The sequence below is a fragment of the Mirounga angustirostris genome, unplaced genomic scaffold, assembly GCF_029215605.1.
Source record: "Mirounga angustirostris isolate CCGP_5_RB_7025 unplaced genomic scaffold, mMirAng1.0.hap1 SCAF_11, whole genome shotgun sequence".
NCBI lineage: Eukaryota > Metazoa > Chordata > Mammalia > Carnivora > Phocidae > Mirounga > Mirounga angustirostris.
In genome coordinates, this window is record NW_026991719.1 from 83,449,080 (window position 1) to 83,475,928 (window position 26,849).

The 26,849-nt window shown below is 40.6% G+C and overlaps 1 long non-coding RNA gene across 1 annotated transcript; it reads right to left on the reverse strand.

Moving 5' to 3' along the window:
- Positions 1 to 2,177: 2,177 nt before the first annotated feature.
- Positions 2,178 to 26,284, reverse strand: LOC129046517 (uncharacterized). The gene is made up of 3 exons (XR_008508033.2): positions 26,201 to 26,284; positions 2,642 to 2,797; positions 2,178 to 2,227 (listed from the first exon to the last, which is right to left on the reverse strand). It is a non-coding gene; the product is annotated as an uncharacterized LOC129046517 (long non-coding RNA).
- Positions 26,285 to 26,849: the final 565 nt, after the last annotated feature.

The window sequence follows — 26,849 nt, forward strand, 5'->3', positions numbered from 1 at the left end:
AGTGAATTGTTTTGTGTAACCCCGCAATAGAAACTCGAATAATTAGACCTTTATTGTGCTTTGTTCAAGGAGCTTATTTATTTTTCAGGTCACCCAAGTCATTCTCACAACAATTTTCTGACATAAAAAATAGATAAATCACTTCTTTTTTTATAGCCTGGGACACTAAGAAACAGTCAAAGTAAATTACGCAAAGAAACCCAATAAGTACACACCTGAGCTTGACTAGAACACAGGTGGGGGTTTTTGTTGTTGTTTATTTTTGTTTTTGTTTTTGTAGAACTCAGGTCTTAATACCTGAGAACTTCTAGTCAAGTATATACAGCGAAAGCCTATATACCTGGACATGCCTGTTTTAAGGTTTCTTTTCTCTTAGAAGCTGGGTTTCAGAGCGTTCTGCTCATTCAGACTCAAATACAGTTACTTCTTTAATATAATGGTGCCCCAGCCCTGGTGTATTGAGGATTAAGTTATTGCTACGTTCTCTTTCAATCATTTGGATATTCCAATAATGAGCCCTCAGTGCTTCATACATGAATAATGCTTAGTTTTATCTGAAAAGTACTGGATGAAAGGTTTAAGGTAGGGGCAGAGTAGATATGGTAAAGACAATGTAAATTTATTTATTTTTATTTATTTATTTATTTTATTTTTATTTATTTTTATTTTTTAAAGATTTTATTTATTTATTTGAGAAAGAGAATGAGAGAGAGAGAGAGCTTGAGAGGGGGAGGGTCAGAGGGAGAAGCAGACTCCCCGCTGAGCAGGGAGCCCGATGCGGGACTCGATCCCGGGACTCCAGGATCATGATCTGAGCCGAAGGCAGTCGCTTAACCAACTGAGCCACCCAGGCGCCCCGACAATGTAAATTTAAACAGCTGGTGGCAGGGCACTATTAAAGTAAATTAGTGACACCTATTACCTTGGATGGCCCGCCCACTAGCCCACTTGGGACACAGTGTTTAATCCCTTTTACAACCCTAGGCTAGAATGTGACACTCTTGGACAGCACTCTAATGACCTGCCCAAAGAAAGCTGACTTAAAATTAGGAGTAGATTCATTGTCCCATAGTTGCTGCTGGCAAGGAGCACAATTGCCGAGAAAGGAGACTTTAGCTGGGGGCAACAGGTCAGTCGTCAGTTAAGGAGCTCCACTGAAAAGTAGTTTCAGTGTAATCTCCTGATTTCTGCTTCACCACAATTAATATTCTGCAAGCAAGTCTGGTTGGATGACGTTAAGACAAAAAGCATAAAAATATGACAAGGACTTATTTTTAGACACTGGCAAACAAGGACACAGCACCATATTTTGGAGAATTGATTCAGGGTGCTATAGAGTGAATGTATTTTTGCCTCAGAACAGCAGAAAACCAGTTCCCAAGAAAGCCGTGTTCTCCATCTGCCCTTATTTGGCTCTGCCCTCTGGGACTGATCTATAGATGGAGTTTCCAGGCTCTCAGAAGCTGAGAGCATCTCCAGTCTATCAATTGAGCCCATTGTTCTTAGCTCTCCCACACACCATAAACCTCCTTTCTCTCAACTGAAAGAGCTCTCTTTGTGCTTAGATCAGCCAAAGATCAAGATGCAGCAGTATAAACAAGAAACATTTTCTTACAGCGTCAGTTGTATTGCTTTTTCTATCATCAGGGTCAGTACCGAGTGCAGTTATGCAGGGTGTGGATGCTGCAGCTTCGGCCAGAGCAACATTTGTTCATTCATTAATTCAGTCTACAAACATTTATTGAACATCTACTAAGCATTGTGCTAAACACTGGGAATTTCTTTTCTTTTCTTTTCTTTTTTAAGATTTTATTTATTTATTTGTCAGAGAGAGAGCGCACAAGCAGGGGGAACGGGAGGCAGAGGAGAATCAGGCTTCCCGTTGAGCGAAGAGCCTGATGTGGGACTCGATCCCAGGACCCTGGGATCATGACCTGAGCCGAAGGCAGACACTTAACCGACTGAGCCACCCAGACTTCCCAACCCTGGGAATTTCATGTTTGGGGGTCGTGTGGGTAGAAAGGTGATAAAGATATGATCTTACATCAAGGATCTCATTCAGCACACAGAAGAGAGGTCTTCCAGGGTGAAGCGGAGTGGAGGCAGGGAGTATGCAAGAAGCAGTCTGACCAGCTGACTGCAATGGGCATCTGAATTCTCCTCTCCGTACGTGGGAGAGGTGGTGGTTAAGGGCCATGACTTCACGTGGCTCTGGTCTTCTAGGGCCCTGGTAAAAACAAAACTTCAATTTAGAGTCCTAACAACTTGTGACTGGCTCTCTCTGTGTCACCCTGCTTCTGACCTTACATGTGACAGTATTTATGCACACCCTGTCACAATGCATGTGCATGCTTCCACCCACTCAGTCATCTGGGGAGTCAGAGGGCACATGGATCTGGATTTATATACACACGGGCTATTCAGCATGGCTTTTCCTTTTCATCCAGGCTAAGTCTGAGAAGCCATGGAAGAGCAGTACAAGGTACAAGGCACTTCTTTCTGGATTTCCTTACCACGAGCACAGATAATGTGTCTATTTTGACATTAACAGTTAGCTTGATCAAAGTTCAGTGACAAATGTAAGAAATATTCATTATTACATTGAAACATTAATACTAATTAATACTTGGCCTTTTCCTACATCAATAAGCAGGTGAGGAATCAAGTCAATATCTATAAGCTGGGAAAATTTTCCTTGTTCACTTTGAAACAAGCAACCATGCTCTTCATAATTGTTGTTGTCCTCCAAAGTTTGGTGTCTCCAAGTTCCTGCTCTGGTACTCCTTGAATCGATCTACTTCATTCCAAAGGAAAGAAAAATAAGATAAAGACCTGAGTATTTTCCAGATTATGACATAATCAAAAGAAATACAACATTAACATTTTATTCAAACCTTCAACAAACATCTATTTAACAAATCCTCTGTGCCAAGTATTATGCTAGGTGCTGGTAATACAGCAGTGAATAAAACGGGTAGTCTTTGTCCACATAGAACGTAGCTTAAAGACAAAAGGGTTAGAGAGGGTTTGTGGTAAAGGATGAGACTACCATCCTTTGACAGAAAAGGTGGAAAAGATAGAATCAGGGAAAGACTTGTACAGTCCCCTTAGAAACAAAGGGCCAAGTAAAAGAAGGTGTAGGCAGGCAAGTCTGTATCTAAAGAAAGACGGCTGATGTGCTACGATATTTAGGGTTGAAAAATGTTAAATGGCCTTGAGTTCATTTTCCTCACTAACATGGACGGTAAGCCAGCTCAGGGATCCCAAGAACTAGCTTCATGGATACTCCATGTGTTATGTGAAACTCTACCTTTCTTTTTTTTGTTGTTTAAATTGATTTTTTAAATTTTATTTTATTATGTTATGTTAATCACCATACATTACATCATTAGTTTTTGATGTAGTGTTCCATGATTCATTGTTTGCGTATAACACCCAGTGCTCCATGCAGTATGTGCCCTCTTTAATACCCATCGCCAGGCTCACCCATCCCCCTACCCCCTCCCCTCTAGAACCCTCAGTTTGTTTCTCAGAGTCCATCGTCTCTCATGGTTCATCTCCCCCTCCGATTTCCCCCCCTTCATTCTTCCCTTCCTGCTATCTTCTTCTTCTTCTTCTTTTTTTTTTTTTAACATAAAATGTATTATTTGTTTCAGAGGTACACCTTTCAAACATGAAAAGGGAAAACCACAAAGCTGGATTCTGAGGGTTACAATATTAAAACCAAACAGACCAGCTGATATTTGAAAATTTGTAGATGGGCTCTAATTCTATTTTTTTTTAAAGATTTTATTTATTTATTTGAGAGAGAGAGAATGAGAGAGAGCAAGTACATGAGAGGGGGGAGGGTCAGAGGGAGAAGCAGACTCCCTGCCGAGCAGGGAGCCCGATGCGGGACTCGATCCAGGGACTCGATCCAGGGACTCCAGGATCATGACCTGAGCCGAAGGCAGTCGCTTAACCAACTGAGCCACCCAGGCGCCCCGGGCTCTAATTCTATTTGATGACTTGAGATCACATGTAGAGTGGCTTAAAAAAAAAAGAAGGGAAATACGGCTCTTGCATGGAAATCCCTTCCATGACCTCAACTGTACCAGAAATGAATTTGCCAAAATCTCATTTGATTTAAAATCTTAAGTCAGCCCTCGTTAACAAAAAAGAAATGGGAATGGAAACATCAGCATTCTCCTATATGCAGATGATATTATCACAAGCTAGGAGTGGTTTTAGTAAATAAATGGCTCAGCTAATGATTGCTGGAAAGAAAGCTTCCATACCCATTTTCCTAAAATCAGATTTACCATTTTCAGTACATGTTTCCAACTTCTTGTTGGTGGTTGGTGTAAATAATTCCAGAGAGCAAGTACCCCAGGATATATTCTGCAACTAGTGTATCTAGATGGAGACACACAAGAAAATTACATTTCTCAAAGCCAGGTGTTTACTGTGTGTGTGTGTGTGTGTGTGTGTTGCCGTTGTTTGTTTTTAGTAGTTGAGGTTGTTACAGCCACTTTAAAATACTACCAGGTTAAATTTTTAAAATATTTTTGGGGTGCCTGGGTGGCTCAGTCAGTTAAACGTCTGCCTTCGGCTCAGGTCATGATCCCAGAGTTCTGGGATCGAGCCCCACATCAGGCTCCCTGCTCTGCGGGAAGCCTGCTTCTCCCTCTCCCGCTCCCCCTGCTTGTGTTCCCTCTCTCACTGTCTCTCTCTCTGTCAAATAAATAAATAAAATATTTTTAAAAAATAAAATGCTAATTTTTTTAATTTTTAAAAATTAAATTAAATTAAATTATTATTTTTTTAATTTGGGGGTTTGACGGCTTATTTGCCTCAGTGGTAAAGACCTAGAATAACTGAAAAAATCTTGGCCCAGCCTACAAGCAGCCATACCTCCAACAGTAATAGTGACACTTTATTGAGCTCTCCACAAAGTATAGTACCTTAGACATCTTATCTCACTGAATCCTTCTATCAGTCCTCTGAGGCTGAGGCAGCCATCATCCCTCAGCTCCAGGCTGGAGCATGTGCTATTATTGGTCACATCGGTTTGAATTTGAGGATGTCAATTGTATCCCACCTCAGCTGACTGCTAAAGCTGCAGAGATGAGCTGCATCCAGGTGTTTGTCAGGGAGGAGAAGCTCAGTTATTGTAGCTCAGTCCATACCAGAAACTCCACTGAGAGAAGCAGGGGTTCCAGAGGATAACCTGAAGGGAGTGTAGGCTATTCATTCCCTAGTCATCTCCAAACATCCTTGATTGGGCAAACCTTTAGTAAAACATGTTGGAACCCACGCTTCTCCCCACCCCGCCCCATGACCTTGCTTCTCAAAATGTGGTCTGAGGACAAGGGACATCACGATCACCTGGGAGCTCGTTAGAAATGAATAATCCCAGGCCCTGCCCTAGAACTACTGAATCAGACACTGCACTCTAATAAGATACCAGGAGGATGTGTGTACACATTAAAATTTGAGATGGTTTGGGAGTGTCTGGGTGGCTCAGTGGGTTAAGCGTCGGCCTTTGGCTCAGGTTATGATCCCAGGGTCCTGGGATCGAGTCCTGCATCAGGCTCTCTGCTTGGCGGGGAGCCTGCTTCTCCCTCTCCCTGCCCCCGCTCATGCTCTCTCTCGATCTGTCTCTCTCTCAAATAAATAAATAAAATCTTTTAAAAATTTTTGAGATGCTTTGTATGTAATTACATAAAAATGCATTAAAATGTATAATACACTTATGTTTAAAAATTGTTACATTCATAATATATGCAGTATAAAGCATGCAGAACAGAACATTTAAAAATATGAGCTGGGATAAATATGAATAATATTTTAAAACAAATGTTCTTTTACTGATTATATATAAATTTATCTCTTACTTGAAACATATTGTGATAAATATTTTAGTGAGAACAATGTGACAGACTATGCCTCATTAATTTTGAAATGATGGTTTAACATTTTGGAATACTGAGTTCATTTTATTTATGTATTTATTTTTTAAAGATTTTATTTATTTATTTGACAGAGAGAGACACAGCGAGAGAGGGAACACAAGCAGGGGGAGTGGGAGAAGGAGAAGCAGGCCTCCCGCAGAGCAGGGAGCCCGATGAGGGGCTCGATCCCAGGACTCTGGGATCATGACCTGAGCCGAAGGCAGATGCTCAATGACTGAGCCACCCAGGCGCCCCTACTGAGTTCATTTTAAACTAATGCTTGTCTCCAATGGATGTCATCGCTGAAAACGATACCTCACAAAGATTCATAGATCTAACTGGCTGCAATATGACATCAGCTCTTCTCAGTAAAGCACTAGTTAGTAAGCTAACTTTTCGGTCTCGCTCTGCAGTTAGGCAGAGGTTTTTGTTAAAATTTGGGTATTAAATTTCCAATCTCCCTGACATCAATCAGTGGCTCTTGCCTGTTAAAATATTTTTACAAATGAGCTCAAGCTATTGGAGTAGAATGTTTTAGGCCAATTTTAGATGCCCCATTACATTTTTTTTTCCTTACAACTAGGTAAATTGGTGTCACATACAGTTCTCAGCATCAAAATCACAAGATGATGAAAACACTTTCAAATATTTATTTTCAAAATGCTCCCTTCATGGCATATTTCTTTGAAAAGCACTTTGTTTTTTATTTTTATTTGTTAAAGATTTTATTTTTCTATTTATTTATTTGCTAGAGAGAGAGAGCATGGGTGAGAGAGAATAAGCGAGAGTACAAGCAGGGGGAGTTGCAGGCAGAGGGAGAAGCAGGCTCCTTGCTGAGCAGGGAGCCCGATGCGCGACTGGATCCCAGGACCCTGGGATCATGACCTGAGCCGAAGGCAGACGCTTAACCATCTGAGCCACCCAGGCGTCCCTGAAAAGCACTTTAAAAAGGCATCATTTCTTGACAAATAAACTGAGTGATGACACCAGAGTCGATCTTTATGTTAGATATTAATAAAATAATTTCTTTCTCATTTTAAGATTAAAAATTGATATAAACACTAGTGCTAATGGATCATGTTGCCAGCTCATACAGTACACACAGCCCACATTAGAGACCATACTGTGTAGCAGTTTTTCCAAACTATTCTGAGTATGAAAATCTCTTTCTTTTTTGTTTTTTTAAAAAGATTTTATTTATTTATTTGAGGGGAGGAGGAGCAGAGGGGGAGGGAGAGGGACAAGCAGACTCAGCGCTGATCATGGAGCCAATTCCAGTTTCCATCCCAGAAGCCCGGATCACAACCTGAGCCAAAAACATGAGCCAGTTGCTCAACTAACTGAGCCACCCAGGCACCCCAAAAATCTCTTTCTAAGGTAAAAACTTTTCTCAGGTCTCCACCGTGATACTTTTTGTATTCATTGGTTGAGAAAACATTTAAAATCTATTAATTCAGTAATGCTCTTTTAAAACTTTTTCTTATAGAAAATTTCAAATACAGGGATGCCTGGGTGGCTCAGCTGGTTAAGCATCTGCTTTCGCCTCAGGTCATGATCCCAGGGTCCTGGAATCAAGTCCCACATTGGGCTCCTTGCTTAGCAGGGAGCCTGCTTCTCTGCCTGCCGCTCCCCGATGTGCTCTCTCTTCCTCTCTCTGACAAATACATAATAAAAAATAAAATCTTTAAAAAAATAGAAATTCCAAATACATACAAAAGTATAGAATGGTGCAATCAATTCCATGTATCCATCGCTCCACTTCAACAATGATAAATATTCAATAACACATTAAATTGTTTGTATTTTATTGCTGTCCACACGCATAAAAATACATCATTCGTTCATCTTACTGATATCTTCAGTGTTCATATGAATATGGGGATTCCTTGCAGAAATGCCTCCATTTTCTACCCCACCTACAAGCATACAGAAGAGCAAAGCCTTGGGAATTGCTCCACCTTAGAGTCTAAAAATTTCTTAAGCCAGACTGACAGGCAGCAACATACTTGAATGGCTTCATATTGGTCCCCATGGAATTATTTTTAGTGAATTGCTCTGTTTTGTGATGTCAGTGACTTAAGGGGTGTTTTTAAAAAGTGGTCTTATGCAACGGTGACTGTTTACTATGGGTGTGTTTTTGTGGTTGTCATTCACTATACTACATTTATCCAGAAGGCCTCAGTGGAGGCATTTCTCTGCAGTCTCAGTATCAAAAATAGTCATGCTTTATGTGAATGGTGGAGTAAGGCAGACCGTCCTTATGATTATTGACGTTGTATTTTGGGTGTCTTTTTCTGGAACACGTTCATCACTTTAATAATTTAATCCATTTCTGAGTTGTTGGAACAGTTCCAAAACGACCTCTTGCTTTGTTGGGTTCTTTTCCTTTCCCTCTTTCCCTTCTCATCTCTGTGGAAATGCACAGGATGGTCAGGATTGAAAGACAAAGAAAAAGAACAGTTGTAGGTCTGATTTTCCCCAGCCCCGACTTCAAACTCCAGAATTCAGAAACCTTTACAACGCTGGGCTTAGATGTGGTTTTGCCAGTGAGTTAATGTATGTATTCAAGTATGGTGAACTAACATCTCTCAGCCAGATCTGGGCATATTTGATACTTCAACTCTAATAAGAACTTCAGGATCTTTGTCATTTTAATACATCAGCCTGGAAGATACCCTGTCTGGCAAACACTTCTAGAAATAGATATGAATTTGAATAAAAATGGCTCTATGCCCAAAGCTTTTACTTTCACAGGTAAAGGAGGCTTTTACAAAAGAGTTCATTACCTCTTTCTCATAATAGAAGCTTAGGGGAGCTAACTCCCAGGGCTGTTTTCCACATCCTGGGGTTCTCCAATTATTTCAAGGAGTATCAGGAGAATGATACAGATAAGATTTTAGTGCAGTTCAATTTTTAAATGCATGTGTCATACATTTTTAGGAAAAGATAATGAGAGAAACTCAAATGAAAGAAGCAATAGTTTTCAATTCCAAAGTATCTGGGGATTATTACTTTAAAACAAGGTTACCAAAAGAGTGGATCCATTATCGGCTTTGCCTCATCTCCTCCTCCTCTGCCTTCCTGGGCTTACAGGTGGGTGCAATGATGTCCCCAGGACCGGGTTTTACTGTGACTCTATGTTGGTACTCAGGCCCCTCCTCCGTAGTGTTCCTATACTCCATTCTCCCAGCCTGAGTACTCACCTTGTACACCATTTATAGTAGGATTGTCCTCATTTTACATCACCACAGCAGTCACTTATGACACTGTGGGAGTCCCCTCCTAGGAGTGTGGCTCAGACTTGCCCTTACCAGTTGGTCCCACCACCTTCTGGGCACCTTCTTTCTGTTAATTCGTGACAGGCCTTCTAATGGCCACTGCCAAACCTGCCTGAACCTCTCCAGAGGAATTTTTTACTGTTGGGCCCAGCTTCTGCACTCTGCTCACCCTACTGGAGTATAAATAATTTGTTTCACAGAGAATCCTGAAATATGACTAACAACCTGGAAATATGATAACAGCAAGCTCATATAACTTTCACTGTGTGCTGGCATTATTCTCAGTGCTTTGCAGATATTAACTCAGGCAAGCCCCATAACAACCCAGAGGTAAGTACTATTACCATCATCCTGATTTTAAATGAAGAAATTGAGGCTCAGATAGGCTAAATTCATTGCCCAAATTTATATGCTAATGAAGTAGAACTAAGATTTTTTTTTAGAAGATTTTATTTATTTATTTGACAGAGAGAGACACAGCAAGGGAGGGAACACAAGCGGGGGAGCAGGAGAGGGAGAAGCAGGCTTCCCGCGGAGCTGGGAGCCTGATGCAGGGCTCGATCCCAAGACCCTGGGATCATGACCTGAGCCAAAGGCAGATGCTTAACGACTGAGCCACCCAGACGCCCCGAACTAAGATTTTTAAAACCACTTTACTGAAGTGTGATTGACAACCAAAAAAGCAGTAGACATTTAATATATTACAACTTGAGGGGTGTCTGGGTGGCTCAGTTGGTTAAGCATCTGCCTTCAGCTTAGGTCATGATCCCGGGGTCCTGGGATGGAGTCCAGCGTCAGGGACCCCGCCCAGAGGGGAGCCTGCTTCTCCCTCTCCCTCTGCCTGCCGCCCCACCCACCCGCTCATGCTCTTTCTCTCTCTCAAATAAATAAATAAAATCTTTAAAAAATATATTACAACTAGATGTGTTTGGAAATAAGTATATATTTTGAAAGCGTCCACTATCAATGCCATAAACTTAGCCACCACCTCCAAAAGTTTCCTTCTGCCCCTTTTGTTTTGTTTTGTTTTTCCTTTTGTGGTAAGAACACTTAACAAAAGCTCTACCTTCTTAGCATAATTTTAAGTGTACAATACAGTATTGTTAATCATAGGTCCTATGTTGTAAAGTAGATCTCCAGAACTTATTTATTTTGCATGACTGAAACTTGTACCCTTTGGCGGAAACCAAATGACTCAGCAATTCTACTTATAGGTATATACCTAAAAGAATTGAAAACACACGTTCTCACAAAAAAAATGTGCAGGAATGTTTATTGCAACGTGATTCACAATAGCCAAAAAGTGGGAAAAACCCGTATATCCATTAACTGAAGAATAGATCAAATGCAGTATATCTATACAATGGAATAAATTTTATTTATTTATTTATTATTATATCATTCAACAATGGAAAGATATACTATTGCCAATAAATAGGAACAAAGTACTAATATATGCTACAACATGGATGAACCTCAAAAATATTATGCTGAGGGAAAGAAGCCGGTCACAAAGCATGACATTTTATATGATGTTATTTAAATGAACTGTCGAGAACAGACAAATTCTTTGAGACAGAAAGTAGATTTGTGGTTGCCTGGAGCTGAGAGGGAGGTGTGAGGGAATGGAGAGTGACTGCTAATGGGTACAGGGTTTCTTTTTAGGGTGATGAAACTGTTCTAAAATTGATTGGGGTGATGGTTGCACAATTCTGTGAACCCAATGAATTGTACACTTTAAATGGGTCAGTTGTTTGTGAATTATATCTCCACAAAATTATTAAAAAATAATCTATTGGGGCACCTGGGTGGCTCAGTCAGTTGGGCATCTGCCTTCAGCTCAGGTCATAGTCCCAGGGTCCTGGGATCGAGCCGTGCATTGAGCTCCTTGCTCAGTGGGGAGTCTGCTTCTCCCCCTCCCTCTGCTGCTCCTCCCGGCTCGTGTTCTCTCTCTCTCTCTCTGTCTCTCAAATAAATAAATAAAATCTTTAAAAAAATAAATAAAAAATAAAAATAAAAGTAATCTATCACACACTAATACTAACACACACTGATAGCCTGAGGTATGAGTTTATTTTCACAGCTAACTGTAAGGAAGCGGCAAAGAATAGCCTAGCTATTTCCCAATAAAGCAAAAACTATATCAAGGTTCATTCTTACATGGCTACCTCCTAGATTTTAGTCCTGCTTACCCTTGAGATGTATCAGAAACTCTATACATCCAACCCGAAAATTTATGAGCAGCTTCAAGAGCAAATGATTCCATTGCAGATAAAAACTGTTTATTTGCTTAATTTGGACCTCAGGTGGCTGAGAATTGAGTTGATCATACTCCTCAGTTCTTAGTAAGTGTTCTTTGTCATTCTGATGGCTGAGTAATATTCCATTGTATATATGGACCACATCTTCTTTTTTTTAATAGATTTTATTTATTTGACACAGAAAGAGAGATCACAAGTAGGCTAAGAGGCAGGCAGAGGGAGAGGGAGAAGCAGACTCCCCACTGAGCAAGGAGCTCAATGCACGGCTCGATCCCAGGACCCTGGGACTATGACCTGAGCTGAAGGCAGATGCCCAACTGACTGAGCCACCCAGGTGCCCCAATAGATTATTTTTTAATAATTTTGTGGAGATATAATTCACAAACAACTGACCCATTTAAAGTGTACAATTCATTGGGTTCACAGAATTGTGCAACCATCACCCCAATCAATTTTAGAACAGTTTCATCACCCTAAAAAGAAACCCTGTACCCATTAGCAGTCACTCTCCATTCCCTCACACCTCCCTCTCAGCTCCAGGCAACCACAAATCTACTTTCTGTCTCAAAGAATTTGTCTGTTCTCGACAGTTCATTTAAATAACATCATATAAAATGTCATGCTTTGTGACCGGCTTCTTTCCCTCAGCATAATATTTTTGAGGTTCATCCATGTTGTAGCATATATTAGTACTTTGTTCCTATTTATTGGCAATAGTATATCTTTCCATTGTTGAATGACATAATAATAAATAAATAAATAAAATTTATTCCATTGTATAGATATACTGCATTTGATCTATTCTTCAGTTAATGGACATACGGGTTTTTCCCACTTTTTGGCTATTGTGAATCACGTTGCAATAAACATTCCTGCACATTTTTTTTGTGAGAACGTGTGTTTTCAATTCTTTTAGGTATATACCTATAAGTAGAATTGCTGAGTCATTTAGTAATTCTATGTTTAACGTTTTGAGGAGCTATCATTCTGTTTTCCACGGTGACTGCAACATTCTACATTTGCAACAGCAGCACCTCATCACCAACGCTTGTTATTATCTGACTTTTTCATTATAGCTATCCTAGTGGGTGTGAAGTAATATCTCATTATGGTTTTGATTTGCATTTCCCTGATGACTAATGGTGTTGAGTATCCTCTCTTGTGCTTATTGGCCATTTGGAAATGTCGGGGAGGAAAAATTTCCCTCTATCCTTCAAAAGTTCTTCTGGCTGGCCTAAGAATTAAATTGGCATGAGACAGATTAACAGGAGAAAATAAAATTTAGTTTTGTAGGTATGGGAACCCGACATACATGAGAGTTTCAAAGATAGAACGGTAAAATGAGGTATAAATATCATTCTAAGCTAACAAATGAGATAGATGCCTGGAGCCTCAAAGGGAAGGAGGGCAATTCACAGGGCAATAGAAGAAGAGCGGATGCTTAGTAATTAGATGTTTGCCTTGCCATACAGATGGATCACTCTGATAAAATTTATCTCTGGTAATGACTCTTATTCTGAGAAAAATCCCATACTTAGGGAGGCACAAAACTTTCTCTTGCGCCCAAAGGGTCTCTATTGCCTTCAGCTCAAAATAGTCCACATGCCAAAGTGGCACATTTTGGGGAGACTTGTTCTGAACCCCTTCATATGTCTTTGGAGAAATATCTATTCAGATATCTTGCTCATTTTTAAATTGGGTTCTTTTTCTTTTTCTTTTTTTTTAAATTATTGCATTGTAAGAGTATTTTATATATTCTAGCTGCAAATCCTTTATCAGGTACATGAGTTTCAAATATTTTTTCCCATTCTGTGAGTTACCTTTTCACTTTCTTGATGATAACTTTGTAGCAAAAAAGTCTTTAATTTTGAAGAAGTCTAATTTATCTGTTTTTTTCTTTTGTTGCTCTTGCTTTTGTTATCATATCTAAAAAACCATTGCATAATCCAAGGTCACAATTTTTCACGTGCTTTCTCCTAAGACTTTTTATAGTTTTTTTTTTTTTTAGATTTTATTTATTTATTTGACAGAGAGAGAGAACAAGTAGGCAGAGAGGCAGGCAGAGGGAGAGGGAGAAACAGGCTCCCCGCTGAGCAGGGAGCCCGATGTGGGGCTTGATCCCGGGACTCCGGGATCACGACCTGAGCTGAAGGCAGCCGCTTAATCGACTGAGCCACCCAGGCGCCCCAAGACTTTTTATAGTTTTAACACTTATATTTAGGTCTATGATCCATTTTGAGCTAATTTTTGTATTTTTTTTGTTAGGTGTGCAACTTCATTTTTTCCATATGGATATCCTGTTGTCACAGGAGCATTTGTTGGAAAGACTATTCTTTCCTCGTTAAATTTTCCTGGCACCATTGTTAAAAATCAATCGACTATGAGTGTAAGGATTTATTTCTGGGTTCTCAATTCTATTCCATTGATCTACGTGTCCACTGTTATGCCATTACCACACTGTCTTGATTACTGTAGCTTTGTGGTAAATTTTGAAATTGGGAAATATATCATCCAAATCTGCTCTTCATTTTCAAGATTTTTTTTAGTTTTGGGTCCTTTGTACTCCCATATCAATTGTAGCATCAGCTTGCCAATTTTTGCAAAGAAGCCAGCTGGAATTTTGCCAGGAACTGTATTGATTTTGTAGATCAATTTTAACAATATTAAGCCTAAGAACACAGGATATCTTTCCATTTCTTTCTTTCAGTGAAGCTTTGTAGCTTTCAGTGTACAAGTCTTGCACTTTTTTGTTAAATTTGTTTCTTTTTTTCTATTCAATGTTTATTAAAGATTTCAGTCAATGTGTTAAGGCAAGAAAATAAAAATTAATAAAAAGGTACAAACATTAGAAATAAATAAAAATGTCATTATTCATAGGTGACATAATAGTGCTCATAGAAAACCCAGAACAACTGCAGGTAAATTTTAAATTTGTTTATAAGTACTTTATTCTTTTTGATACTATTTTAAATGGGATTATCTTCTTAATTTCCTTTTTGGATTTTTCATTGCTGGTGTATAGGAATAAGACTGGTTTTGTGTGTTGATCTTGTAGCCCGCAAATTTGTTGAACTTGTTTATTAGCTCTAATAATTTGGGGGGGTTCCTTAAATTTTTAAACATATAATATTATGTCATCTGTGAATAGAGATCATCTTAATTCTTTATTTCCGATGTGGATGCTTTTGTTCTTGTTCTTGCCTAATTTCCCTGGTTAAAACTTCCATTACAATAATAAATAAAAGTGGAGAAAGTGCATATCTTGTCTTATTCCTGATCTAGGGAGAAAGCATTCAGTCTTTCCCCATTACGTATGAAGTTAGATGTAGGTTTTTCATAGATGTTCTTTACCAGATTGCGGAAATTCCCTTGTATTTCTAGTTTGTTGAGGTTTTTTTTTTAATCATGAAAGGGTGGTCAATTTTGTTATCTATTAAGACGATCATGTGTTTTTTTTTTTCCTTTTTTTCTCTTAATATATTATATTACACTGACTGATTTGCGTATGTTCAGCCTTATATTCCTGGGATAAGTCCCACTTGGTCATAGAGTATAATCCTTTTTATGTATCGCCTGACTCAATTTGCTTGTAGTTTGTTGAGAATGATTGCATCCTTATATATTTATAAGGATTATTAGTTTTTTCTCATGTCTATCAGACTTTGGTATCAGGATAATAATACTGGCCTTATAGAATGAATTGCAAAGTGTTTCCTGTTCCTCTATTCTTGGGAGAATTTATGAAGAATTGGTGTTAATCTTTTTTTGAAAGTTTCATGGAATTAATTAGTGAAGCCATCTGGTTCTGGGCTTTTCTTTCTTTCTTTCTTTTTTAAAGCTCCCATGTAGTCTCTCTCTTTTTTTTTAAGATTTTATTTATTTATTCAAGGGAGAGAGAGAGAATGAGCAGGGGGAGGGGCAGAGGGAGATGCAGACTCCCCGCTGAGCAGGGAGCCCCACGTGGGGCTTGATCCCAGGACCCTGAGATCATGAGATCATGACCCGAGCTGAAGGCAGATGCTCAACCAACTGAGCCATCTGGGCTTTTCTTTGTGGGAAGTTTTTTGGTTACTAATTTAATCTCTTTACCTAGTATAAACCTACTCAGATTTTCTATTTCTTCTTGAGTCAGTTTCAGTAGTGTGTGCCTTTCTAGGAATGTGTCCATTACATCTAAATTTTCTTTTTTTGAATGGTGACCAGCTCCAGGGCCTTGGTGAGCCTGCGGGAACTAAGGCTGTGGTCTCAGAGTGTGGGACCCAGACTGCATCTTTTGGAGAGAAGCGTGGGCTCCAGCTGGCTCTGTCCACTGAGGCCTGGCCCCTGTCAGCACTGGAGCACATTTTCAGTGGCTGCAGCTGCAAGAGGTTTCTCAAAGGCTTAGTCTTAGCTTTGGTCTTCCTATCTTCACCTCCATCCACCATGTCTAGAGACAGATCCATTCTGCCAAAGCATGGCTGGCACCATGACATTGTCCTGCTCAGATGCCTTCAGTGACTGCCCTCTACCCACAGCATAAAATCCAAACCCCTTTGCTGGGGTCCCTTTTTCCACTAGTCCATTCTGGGCACTGCTCCCTCCCCCAGGTATGGCTTTCACTCTTCCTAGCTCCTATCCCATCTTCTGCATTGTGATCTTGTGGTTTCCAGAGCCTGTGTTGTTCTCCCTCCCCTCTGCTTAACCAATCATGTCTCTCCCACTGGGCCTCAGCCCCATCACCAGCAAAGGCCCCATCCTCCTAGGAACGCTGAGCACTTCTCTCTGCACTAGTCATTTGGCACATATCAGAGAATGAGTGCCTCGTCACAGCACTTGTATTCTTGGCTTCGACTATAATTTGTGTTTTCCTGGGCATAGCCCTGTCTCCCTATCTTTGTGGGCATAGACCAAGCCTTATGCTCTTTTTGATCTCCCACAGGGCCTGGCCCAATCCTGGGTAATGGCTAAAGGGGAGATGGGCCCAGGCTGCCTGCCCCTTCTTCTCATAGCTCCCCACAGCTCCACAGTCTCTGATGGCTGTTTTGTTTTCAGCCTTGAGCCTCCCCCTCCCCAACCCCTTTTCTTGTCCTTCACTAGAAGCTCCTAGCACCATTCAGTAGTTTGCTTTTATTAATCATTTTGATGGTTCTTCCTTGGACCCTCTTCAGTTTCTCTGAAATTAATCAGTCCAGAGGCAGCCAAGGAAAAAACCTGAGAAGTCAGAGAATTTTGTCTTTCATATGATCCTCCCTCAGATGGTTTTTCATTGCTATTGAGCCAGACAGCCATTGTTTTTGCTAACTCTCCCCTGAGATTAAACTTGCCTAAAAGAGGCTTGTAAATGTCCTTCTCAAAATTAAAAAAAAAATTCTTGATTGCCTAACGAGACACTCTGAGTTCCCAAACCTGAGTAGCTGGAAGCTGGGACAAAGTGGTTGTTCTAAAATAGAAGTGCATTTCCTGGGGCTCAAACAAGGGTAGTGGGAACTCATCCTTGGGGAAGGAAGTCTCTTTCTTTGTCCTGGTTCTGCAAACACACCTAAAATGACACATTTTAAGAGAGAAACTAACAAATTAGAGTTTGCTCTGAAGTCAATGCTCAGACACCAAAGAATCATACTAGACTCTTCATGACCCACATCTAGTCCTGTCCATTCCACTCTCCTCCCTCTCCTTATCATTGAAACATGAATGATTATAATAGCCTCCTCTCTGCTTTCCCTGCCTCTCTATTCTAGCCCCAAATCCAATCACCCTACTCACTAGAGTCAGGACTCTTTACAAAAGCAATTCTGATCTATAGTAATTTCTCTGTTTAAAACTCTTTACTGAAAAACTATACTGTTAGGGACACCTTCCTCCTCCTCCTCCTCTCTAGTACCATTGTCACCCCACCCCAATTCCTCCCATAATAAGATGCAGTCCTTCTCTGCCTCTCCCACTCTCAAGGGACCCTACTCTAAAAGAACAACATTTCCAGGGCGTCTGGGTGGCTCAGTTGTTGGGCATCTGCCTTCGGCTCTGGTCATGATCCCAGGGTCCTGGGATCGAGCCCCACATCGGGCTGCCTGCTCGGTGGGAGGCCTGCTTCTCCCTCTCCTACTCCCCCTGCTTGTGTTCCCTCTCTCGCTGTCTCTCTGTCTGTCAAATAAGTAAAATTAAAAAAAAAAAACTTAAAAAAAAGAACAATATTTCCTGGGCTTCCTTTACTAAATTATTCATCTTTGCTGCCTGGGCATGACAAAAGTTCTCATTAAAAGCCCTGGGTGGGAGTGAGCTGCCTGGCCCCAGCTCCCACAGTTGGCTGGAGACAGAGCCAAGCAGAGGAAGAGGTGCAGTGACAGGAGTGGGAGCTTTCTCTAGAGGGCCTGTGACAGGGAGTGCCTGAGACCCAGGGAGCAGGAGGGTGATGGGACACATGGAGGCTCTTCACTGCAGGGTGACCACAGTGCTGGTCGGCTGTGCCATCCTCCTGAGAAGCTTTGGACAAACACAGAAGCCTGATTGCCCCATGCTTTCCAGCCTTAGAACCTTGCAGTGCTGAGGAGTCAAAGAAACTCCAGTTGTGGGATTGAAGAGAACTCAGCCTCTGTCTAGGCTGTTGCACTCTGCTTGGCTGGGTAAAGTAGGCCAAGTTATCCCTGTTGTACCTAGAGGGATGGGGCCATGTGGAAAGAGAACCAGAGTGGAGGAGAGGAGACCTAATTTCTGGTTCCAGCTCTGGCATTATCTGGCTGTGTGACCCTGGGCACATGGCTTGACTTCTCTGCGCCTGAGTCTTCACTTGTACAAAGGAGGAAGCATATACAGTGTAGTGATTCAGGGAGTGGGCTCTGGAGCCAGACTGCCCCGCTTCACACCCCAACTCTGCCTCTCCTGAGGTACATGACCATGAAAACCTGTTTAGCTCCACAAAGCCTCAGTCTCCTCATCTGTAAAATAGGGACAACAGTGGTGCCTGCCTTAAAAGACTGCTGCAAACACACGTACAGCAGGCAGCACACAGGCTTAAGAAACACTCAATACATGGTAGCTATGTGTCTCTCAACAGAGATCCTCATTCTCCAGAGTCTGATCTGTTGAATGGTGACCTTTCAGGTCTTTCATTTGTCCCTGTGTTCAAGTCACTGGGACTGGCTTTTCATCCTGGAGGGAGCATCACATTCTGGGGATGAGAAGATGTGGTTTGTGGATTACCTGAGCCACCCCTTCAGAAAATAGGCAGATCCACACAGATTGCCTGTGATTGCATGCAAGCCCACGTGTGACCCTCCTCATTTTCGAGGCGTCCTTGGAAATCCTGCTGTGGAGAACAATGCTCCTGGACTTCACAGACACCTGCCCATGACTCTGCATATGGCAGGGTAAGGACTGTGGGGAAGGAAAAATAATTTCCCCTCTACCCTTCTAGGGGCTGAGACCACCCCCGCTGCCCGCCATAAAAGACAGCTTAACAAGAGAAAAATAAACAGACATTTCATAACCTGTATACTTCCTGCATACATGGGACAGACCCAGGAAAACTGAGTAACTCCCCAAAATGGCCCAAGCCACCACCTTAAATACCATCTTCAGCTAAAGACAGAGGAAGAGGTTTGGGGGGAGGGGAGTCAGTTATGGTAGGTTACCAGGCAAAGCACAGTAAACTAGGGTAAGGTTGTTATGCAGATTAAGGTTGTTGCCTTCCCCATGGATAAGAGTTTCTAGAGATTTAGTCATCCTTCTCTTCCTGGTACAGAGAGGGAGACCCCTCTACAAATGGAGACTTCCCTTGTAAATGTAAATGTCTCTTCCAAAAGGGTAACTTGTACTCAGTTTCAGAGCTTCTCCTGTCTGCTCTTTCTTAAAAAGAATCAGCTAAGATAATCCTCAGGTCAAAGGGACATGTTTTGGGGTGGCAAATTCTCCTCCTCTTCAATGCCCACCCTCAGGGAGCCAGAGGCTGGGTAGGCCAGGGCTAGGGCAAGAGGACAGCAAGTCCCAGGGCCTGTCCTCCCCTGGCCTCCGGGTACCCAGCCAAGCAGCTGGAATAGTGGCACTTCCCCGGGTCTCTTGCCCCAGGCCTGGCTGCCTTGGCTTCTCTGTTTGCTTTCCATTTGGAGAGTGACCTAGGATTCTGCTAAGAGACTGAAACCTAGGAGCAAGGAGCCCAGGCCCTGCTTTGTCACCTTTCAAACCCATTAATGGTATTGCGAGCAGTTCTGCCAACAGAGCAGCTAGGACTGGCCCCAGAGAGGATTGCCACTCAGCAGTGTCCTCCAGGTTAGGGCTGTCACCACTGCCTCTCCATCCGTACCTTCATTTATTCATCCATGCATTCAATTCCAAAATATGTAGCTGCCACTTATCCCGTGCCTGGCCCTGTACTAGGTGTTGTGGATAATCAGCAACGAGAAACATAAGCAGGGGCCTGGACCTCATGGAGCTTACTGACTGGTGAGGGGGGTGGGGAGGGTTTATGAAGAACCGCACGCATGGATGTGAGATTACAACCTGTAATAAACAGAAGAAAATAAAGAGCAGGATGTTGTGCATGCCTACATGATCAAGTAGTAGGCCAGGAAAGGACTCCAAGGAAGGTGGTGTGTTGGCCTGACCCCGAGAGAGAAAAGGCACCAGCCAGGCAAAGAGTGCAGGGGAGATGGGTGCAGGAGGGCCGAGGTGTGTCCCTGTCCCAGGCCCAGGGCATTTCCAAACCCTTTTGCCTTGGAGGAGTCAGGCTGTCTGAGGTCTGGACGCTTGTTGGCTTTCACTTGTCCAACAGGCTCTCTGACTGCTGCCATTGAAACTTTTCATCACCGGCTCTCAGACCATGTGCATCAGAGCTGGCTAGAAAACTCAGTAAAGGGGCGCCTGGGTGGCCCAGTCATTGGGCGTCTGCCTTCCGCTCAGGTCATGATCCTAGGGTCCTGGGATCGGCCCGCATCGGGCTCCCTGCTGGGGGGGGGAGGGGGGAGGCCTGCTTCTCCCTCTCCTACTCCCCCTGCATGTGTTCCCTCTCTCTCTGTGTCTCTCTGTCAAATAAGTAAATAAAATCTTTAAAAAAAAAAAAAAAAAGAAAGAAAACTCAGTAAAATGTAGATGCCTGGGCTGCACCGTCCCCCAGAGACCTGGATTTAGGGGGGTCTGGGTGGAGCCTGAGAATTTGCATTTTTAACAAAGCCCCCAGGTGGTTCTGCCATAGGTGGCCTGCTGCTCTGTGGACCATTCTTAGAAAATGCTGGCAGGGTAGAGTCTAGATGCCTTGCATAATTGGCATGTCTATTGTTATAGTCACTGGTCACTTGCCTCTAGGCTGCTCATCCCCACTCTTGCCACAACCCATCCTGCACATCGCTGGAGTAATCCTACTATAACACAAACCTGAGTTTCCCACCTCTTTGCTTAAACCCCTTCTCTTATTGCATATTATTTTCAAAATACATCCACATTCCTTAGTTGGGATTAAATGGTTATTTGTGCTTTTGCTTCTGCCTCAAGGTTTGCTCCTGCTGCTTCCCATTTACTCTTTTCATCTCCATACCTCAAATAGTGTTTGGTGCAGGGTAGACACTGGATGAATACTGATTTACTACTATGAAAATGATGGGCTTAAACATGCCGTATTTTACTGAGGGACGTGGGAGATTTCAAGTCATGAAAATAATACCTGTGAGAGACAAAGCTGTCTTCAAATATTGGAAGATCTACGTCATGTGAAACACTTGTTTTGAATGGTCCTAGGACCAATCAGTGGGAAGTCATAAGAAGTCAGAATTTGATTCCATATAAGGAAGGGTGTGCCATCTTTGCAAAGATGTAGTCATCTGCATTGTTAAATAATAAATTTCCTGTCACCTGCAGTATTCCAGCATTGATTCAGTGATCACTTGGCAGGTATTTGGTGAAAGTACTCAAACATGGGGTGGAATTTGGAAGAAATTACCTACCATTCTTGAAGTAAGATTCTGTGGGGGAAAATAAAGGTAAAGGGGAGAAGGAAAGAAAATGAACTCTCCATTCCAGGGAAGTAGAGTATTGGGGTTTATGTTATCATGCACACTATACCTATATACATCATACCTGGAATACCTGTTTTCTATACTATGGAATAGATTAAAAAGTAGTATCCCTTATTTTTTTCTTTTATGATCCAGTAAGTAATTTAGCCTCTTGCAATGTCTATGGGTTATCATTATAAACATTACTTCTCATTATAATATTGAAATGTGCAAATGCCAGTTAAGAAATATCTGCCAGAATTTTAGATAAATCAGCTTTTACTACTGTAACTAAAGAAGTGTTCTAGAAGAAAAACAGTAAAAAGTGCATCATGCAGAGAAACAATGATTCTCCAGCTCAATTTAGTATGTTATAAAAAAAATTTCACTGGGACAGAGCCATAACAATATAAAGAATAACACTACAGATCAGGAAACTCACTTGGCTGAGATTTTAGCTAATAACAAAAGCTAACAACTCCTATATAATTTAACAGCAATTTTCACAACTGATTGCCAATGACCATTTTTCTTTTTGGATCTCCACATAAAAGGAACAAGGAGAATACAGGATTGAAGAACAGAATTTTAAAAACCTTTCTTCAGGTATCTCTTTCCTTCCTTGTTCTTTTTACTAGGGACATTTAGATTTTAGTCATTTGAGTAATTTTTAATCACACTTTTTTAAAGACTCAGGATGCTAACAATGACTAACTGCTCTGATTTCAATGATTTTCAGTAGATTTTCTTTATTCAGTAAGACAAAGCCTATTGGGGAGGCATACCTTCTCAGTAGTTCTTTCCTTGGGAGGAATAATAAGGGAATGACTGATTCTAAAGAAATTTCTCCCAGGCAAGAGCTGCTTGCTGCTCCTTACTTCTTCCCCATCCACTGTCTGAAGCCTAAACCCTGCTTTGCTTAGAACCTTTCCTTTCCTTACCCCTCTGGTTTCATTCCCTGTGCTCCCCCATCCCTATCTCTTCTGCATCTCTCAAACAACATAAGACAAATAAGTGCTGGGGATCTATTGTACAGGATGGGGACTATAGTTAACAATAGTGCATTTTAAAGATTTTATTTATTTATTTTAGAGAGAGAGGGAGAGTGAGCTCACAAGAGTGGGGGGAGTGGCAGAAGGAGAGGGAGAATCTCAAGCAGACTCCCCACTGAGTGCAGAGCCTGATGTGGGGCTCGGTCTCACAACCCTGAGATCATGACCTGAGCCGAAACCAAGAGTTGGACGTTTAACAGACTGAGCCACCCAGGCGCCCCAACAATACTGTATTTTATACTTAAAAGTTGCTGAGAGGGTAGGGCTTTCATGTTCTCACCATAGCAACAGCAGCAACAACAAAATGGTAATTATGTGAGGCGAAGGATTGTTAACTAATTTTATTGTACTAAGCTTTTTGCAATATATGCATGTATCAAGTCATCACATTGTATACCTTAAACTTACACAGTGTTATAGGTCAGTTATACCTCAATAAAGCTGGGGAAGAAATGAAAAAAAAAAAAAAATCCTGGTCCCAGACAGTGAGGTGTCCTGAAAACAGCACTGGACTGAGAAATAGGAGATGAGTTTTCTAAGGCCTGACCTGTCACTTCAGGAATTTGTCTAACTTCTCCGGTCCTCAGTTTTATTATCTATAAAAAGAGGGGATTTGGGGGCACCTGGGTGGCTCAGTCATTAAGCGTCTGCCTTCTGCTCAGGTCATGATCCCAGGGTCCTGGGACCAAGCCCAGCGTCAGGTTCCCTGCTCAGTCGGGGAGTCTGCTTCTCCCTCTCCCTCTGCCTGTCACTCCCCCTGCTTGTGCTCTCTCTCTCTCTCTCTGTCAAATAAATAAATAAAATCTTTAAAAAAAGAGGGGATTGGATTACCTTATGTTAGAGTCAGTTCCAAAATTTGACCTAAAGTAGCACACCGATCATCATGCTCTCTGCGCCTCACTGGAATCATCTTCCATCTTTCAAAACCCCTGGAAGACTCTTGTTTGTTTTAAAGGGGGCCTTTGCATCTATTAAATACTGTAATCCTTTACCAACTATGCCACAAGAACCTGTGCTGTGAAGTTCTTTTTAATAATTTTTAATTATTGGGCATCTGGGTGGCTCAGTTGGTTAAGCGACTGCCTTCGGCTCAGGTCATGATCCTGGAGTCCCAGGATCGAGTCCCGCATCGGGCTCCCTGCTCGGCAGGGAGTCTGCTTCTCCCTCTGACCCTCCTCCCTCTCATGCTCTCTCTCATTCTCTCTCTCTCAAATAAATAAATAAAATCTTAAAAAAAATTTTTTTAATTATTAAACTCTGGGCACATTTAAAATTCAATGTAAATAATGCAGTAAGTCATGAAAAGAGAAAAAAAATGTACTCTGGAAATCTATTTTTATTCATAATGTGAAATAAATATGCTAATACCAGATGGGGAGCAATGGATTAATATCTTGAAGAAAAGAAAGAATTTTTTTATCTACTCTGTGCCAAGCACAGATTATTTCTGGTGATCCTCACAAAAACCTGTTATGGAAGACTTTTTCTTCCTACACAGCTGAAGAAACTGAAGCCCAGCAAGGTTATGTAACTAGCCTAAGGTAACACACCTATTTAGTGGTAGGACTGGGATTTGAATCCTGGAGATTAAAATGTACGTGTTTACAATATTGTGAATATACTAACTGCCACTAAATTATACACTTTAAAATGCTTAATGTTGCCATGGGACTCTTACCTCAAAAGGCAAAAAAAAAAAAAAAAAAAAACACTTAAAAATCAGAAAAAAATGTACAGATCTTCCTCCACTGACAATGGGGTTATGTCCTGATAAACCCATCATAAGTTGAAAATATCATAAGAAGGAAATGCATTTACAACACCTAACCTGTGGAACATCATAGCGTAGCCTAGTCTACCTTAAATGCTCTCAGAACACTGAACAGCAGCCTACAATTGGGCAATATCATCTAACACAAAGCATATTGTAAAATAAAGTGTTGATTATCTCATGTAATTTATTGAAAACAGTACTGAACATGAAAACCAGAATGTTTTTAGGGTACCGAATGGTTGTCAGCATATGGGTCATTCACCATCATGATCTCGTGGCTGACTGGAAGTCCTGGGTTGTTGTCACTGCCCAGCTCATGAGAGTATCTATCACCTATTGCTAGCTTGGGAAAAGATCAAAATTCAAAATTCAAACCATGTTTTTTGCTGAATGTGTCTCTTTTGCACTGGTGTAAAGTCAAAAAATCCTAAGTCAAACCATTTTAAGTCAGGATCCTCTGTATGTGTTTATAGATTGTGTCAATTTAACTAACTAACAATATAGTAAATCACAGTATGGTAAACTGGAAAATGCTTAGGACTCAGCTTTTTGACTAGCCAGCTCTGTGCCCTGGAACAAATCATTTTACCTCTCCAGAATTCAGTTTTCTAGTCTATAAAATAAGGGAGAGGGAGACTACATGGATGATTTCTAGGCGCCCCTTCAGCTCTTTCAGTCTGTCTTCTACTTACTGCCTACGGCAGAATACTAACTGGTCTTCATTGCCCTCTTGTGGGTGAAAGATGAACTGTAACTATCGCTGTATTTGTACAAGATTTTGAAATAATCACCTCATTAAAATAACAACACTAAATCCAAATCAAACCAGCCATTTGGCATCATGCAGATAAAAAAGCTGGATGAATGAATATTCTGCTTTCCATCATTTTTCCTATCATGGTGACACAAGCTTAGACTCATAACCTTTCTAAATAAAAATAAGTACATAGTTCCATGTGGTCAGGAACAAAGGACAGATCAGGTAGACATTTTTCTCTCCCCTACCCATCCTAGTTTTCTATTTTATTAGAACATGACCTTTTCAATAATCTGTCAGTGTTTTTAAATACCATAAGCGAAATTAAAAGGGAAGACATATGGGAGAGGATTGCAGAAAATCTGCAGTATGGATAAGATCAAACGTTAACACCCATAATATATAAAAAAAAGAGTTTCTAGAAATCAATTAAGAAAGAAAAATGAATGTTTCCTACCCCAAATGGGCTAAGGACCAGAATAGGTTACTCACTCAAGAAAAAAATAAAAATGGTCAATAAATGCATGAACAACTATTTACTCTCAAAGGATGAAAAATATGCAAATCAAAACATGAGATCATTTTTCATCCATCAAATTAGGCAAATGTGGTTTGAAAGGAAGATAATATTCAATGAGTGATGGAGTGTTTAGAAAAATAGGCCTCTTATGCTACTGGTGTTTATGTAATTTGGGACAACTTTCTAGATGGCAATTTGTCAATATACATTAAAAGCCATACAAATAGTCATAATCTTTGACCCAGAAATTTTACTTATAGAAAATAAAGAGAGATGTGAATTAAGATTAATGTAAGGGACATTAACTGCCGTTTTATAAAAGGAGACAGTTGGAAAACAATCTAAATGTCCAGCATTAAGTGTTTGATTACATTTACTATGGTAAATCCTTCAATAGAATATTAGGCAAACATTAAATACAGTTCCTAGAAGAATATGTAATGACTTAGATGAAAGTCCAGTATATGTTAAATGAAAGATTACAATTAGTGTGTTTTTATTATATAAATATATTAATATATAATATAAATACATAACACATATTTATATTTTATATAATATAAAATAAATAAATTTTATTTTATTATATAAATATACTTTCATTATATAAATATATTAAAATTAAAATCTGGTTACCTCAGGGTAATAGGATTACAGATAACTTACTTTCTTTATCTTGCTTTTCTGTTTCTTTTGTTCCTTAGTTTTCTTGTTTTATTATTTTTTTTACCATGGATGTATTTAACTTCTGTAATCAGAAAAAAAAAAAAACAACTAAAGACAAGTTTTTAAAAGTTCTTACTGGTGACACTGTTTTCTCATTGGGAATAAATGGAAAAAGAGATGATTCAAAGTTTATACCAACCCTTGTTCATCTATAAGAAGACTCTATATTGAACAATATATTACAGAACCCACCCTTGGATATGTTGATTTTAAGGCAGCCAAGAACAATAAAAGAGAAGAGATAAGCCCATCTCTTGCTTCCTCACGAATGTACCACAGGAAGGCATGATTTGTATTTTTACTCTAATCAATACAGCTAATGTTGAATTAAGAGCTATTTCTTTCATTCAGACAGCATTTCTCAATCCATTTGATCAATCAATTAAGTAGAAGCACAGCTTGGCTTGTCTGGCTAAAATTCAGGGAGGCTAGAGTGAGACTCATTGCGCATTTATCCATAATTCATAAAGCATGAAAGGAATTGACAGGTTACTCAAAAATACATATACTTGCACTCACAAAACCCACCATTTAAAAAAGCACTTAAATATGGCTGAATCAAAATTTTCTATATTGCTTTGGAGAAGAT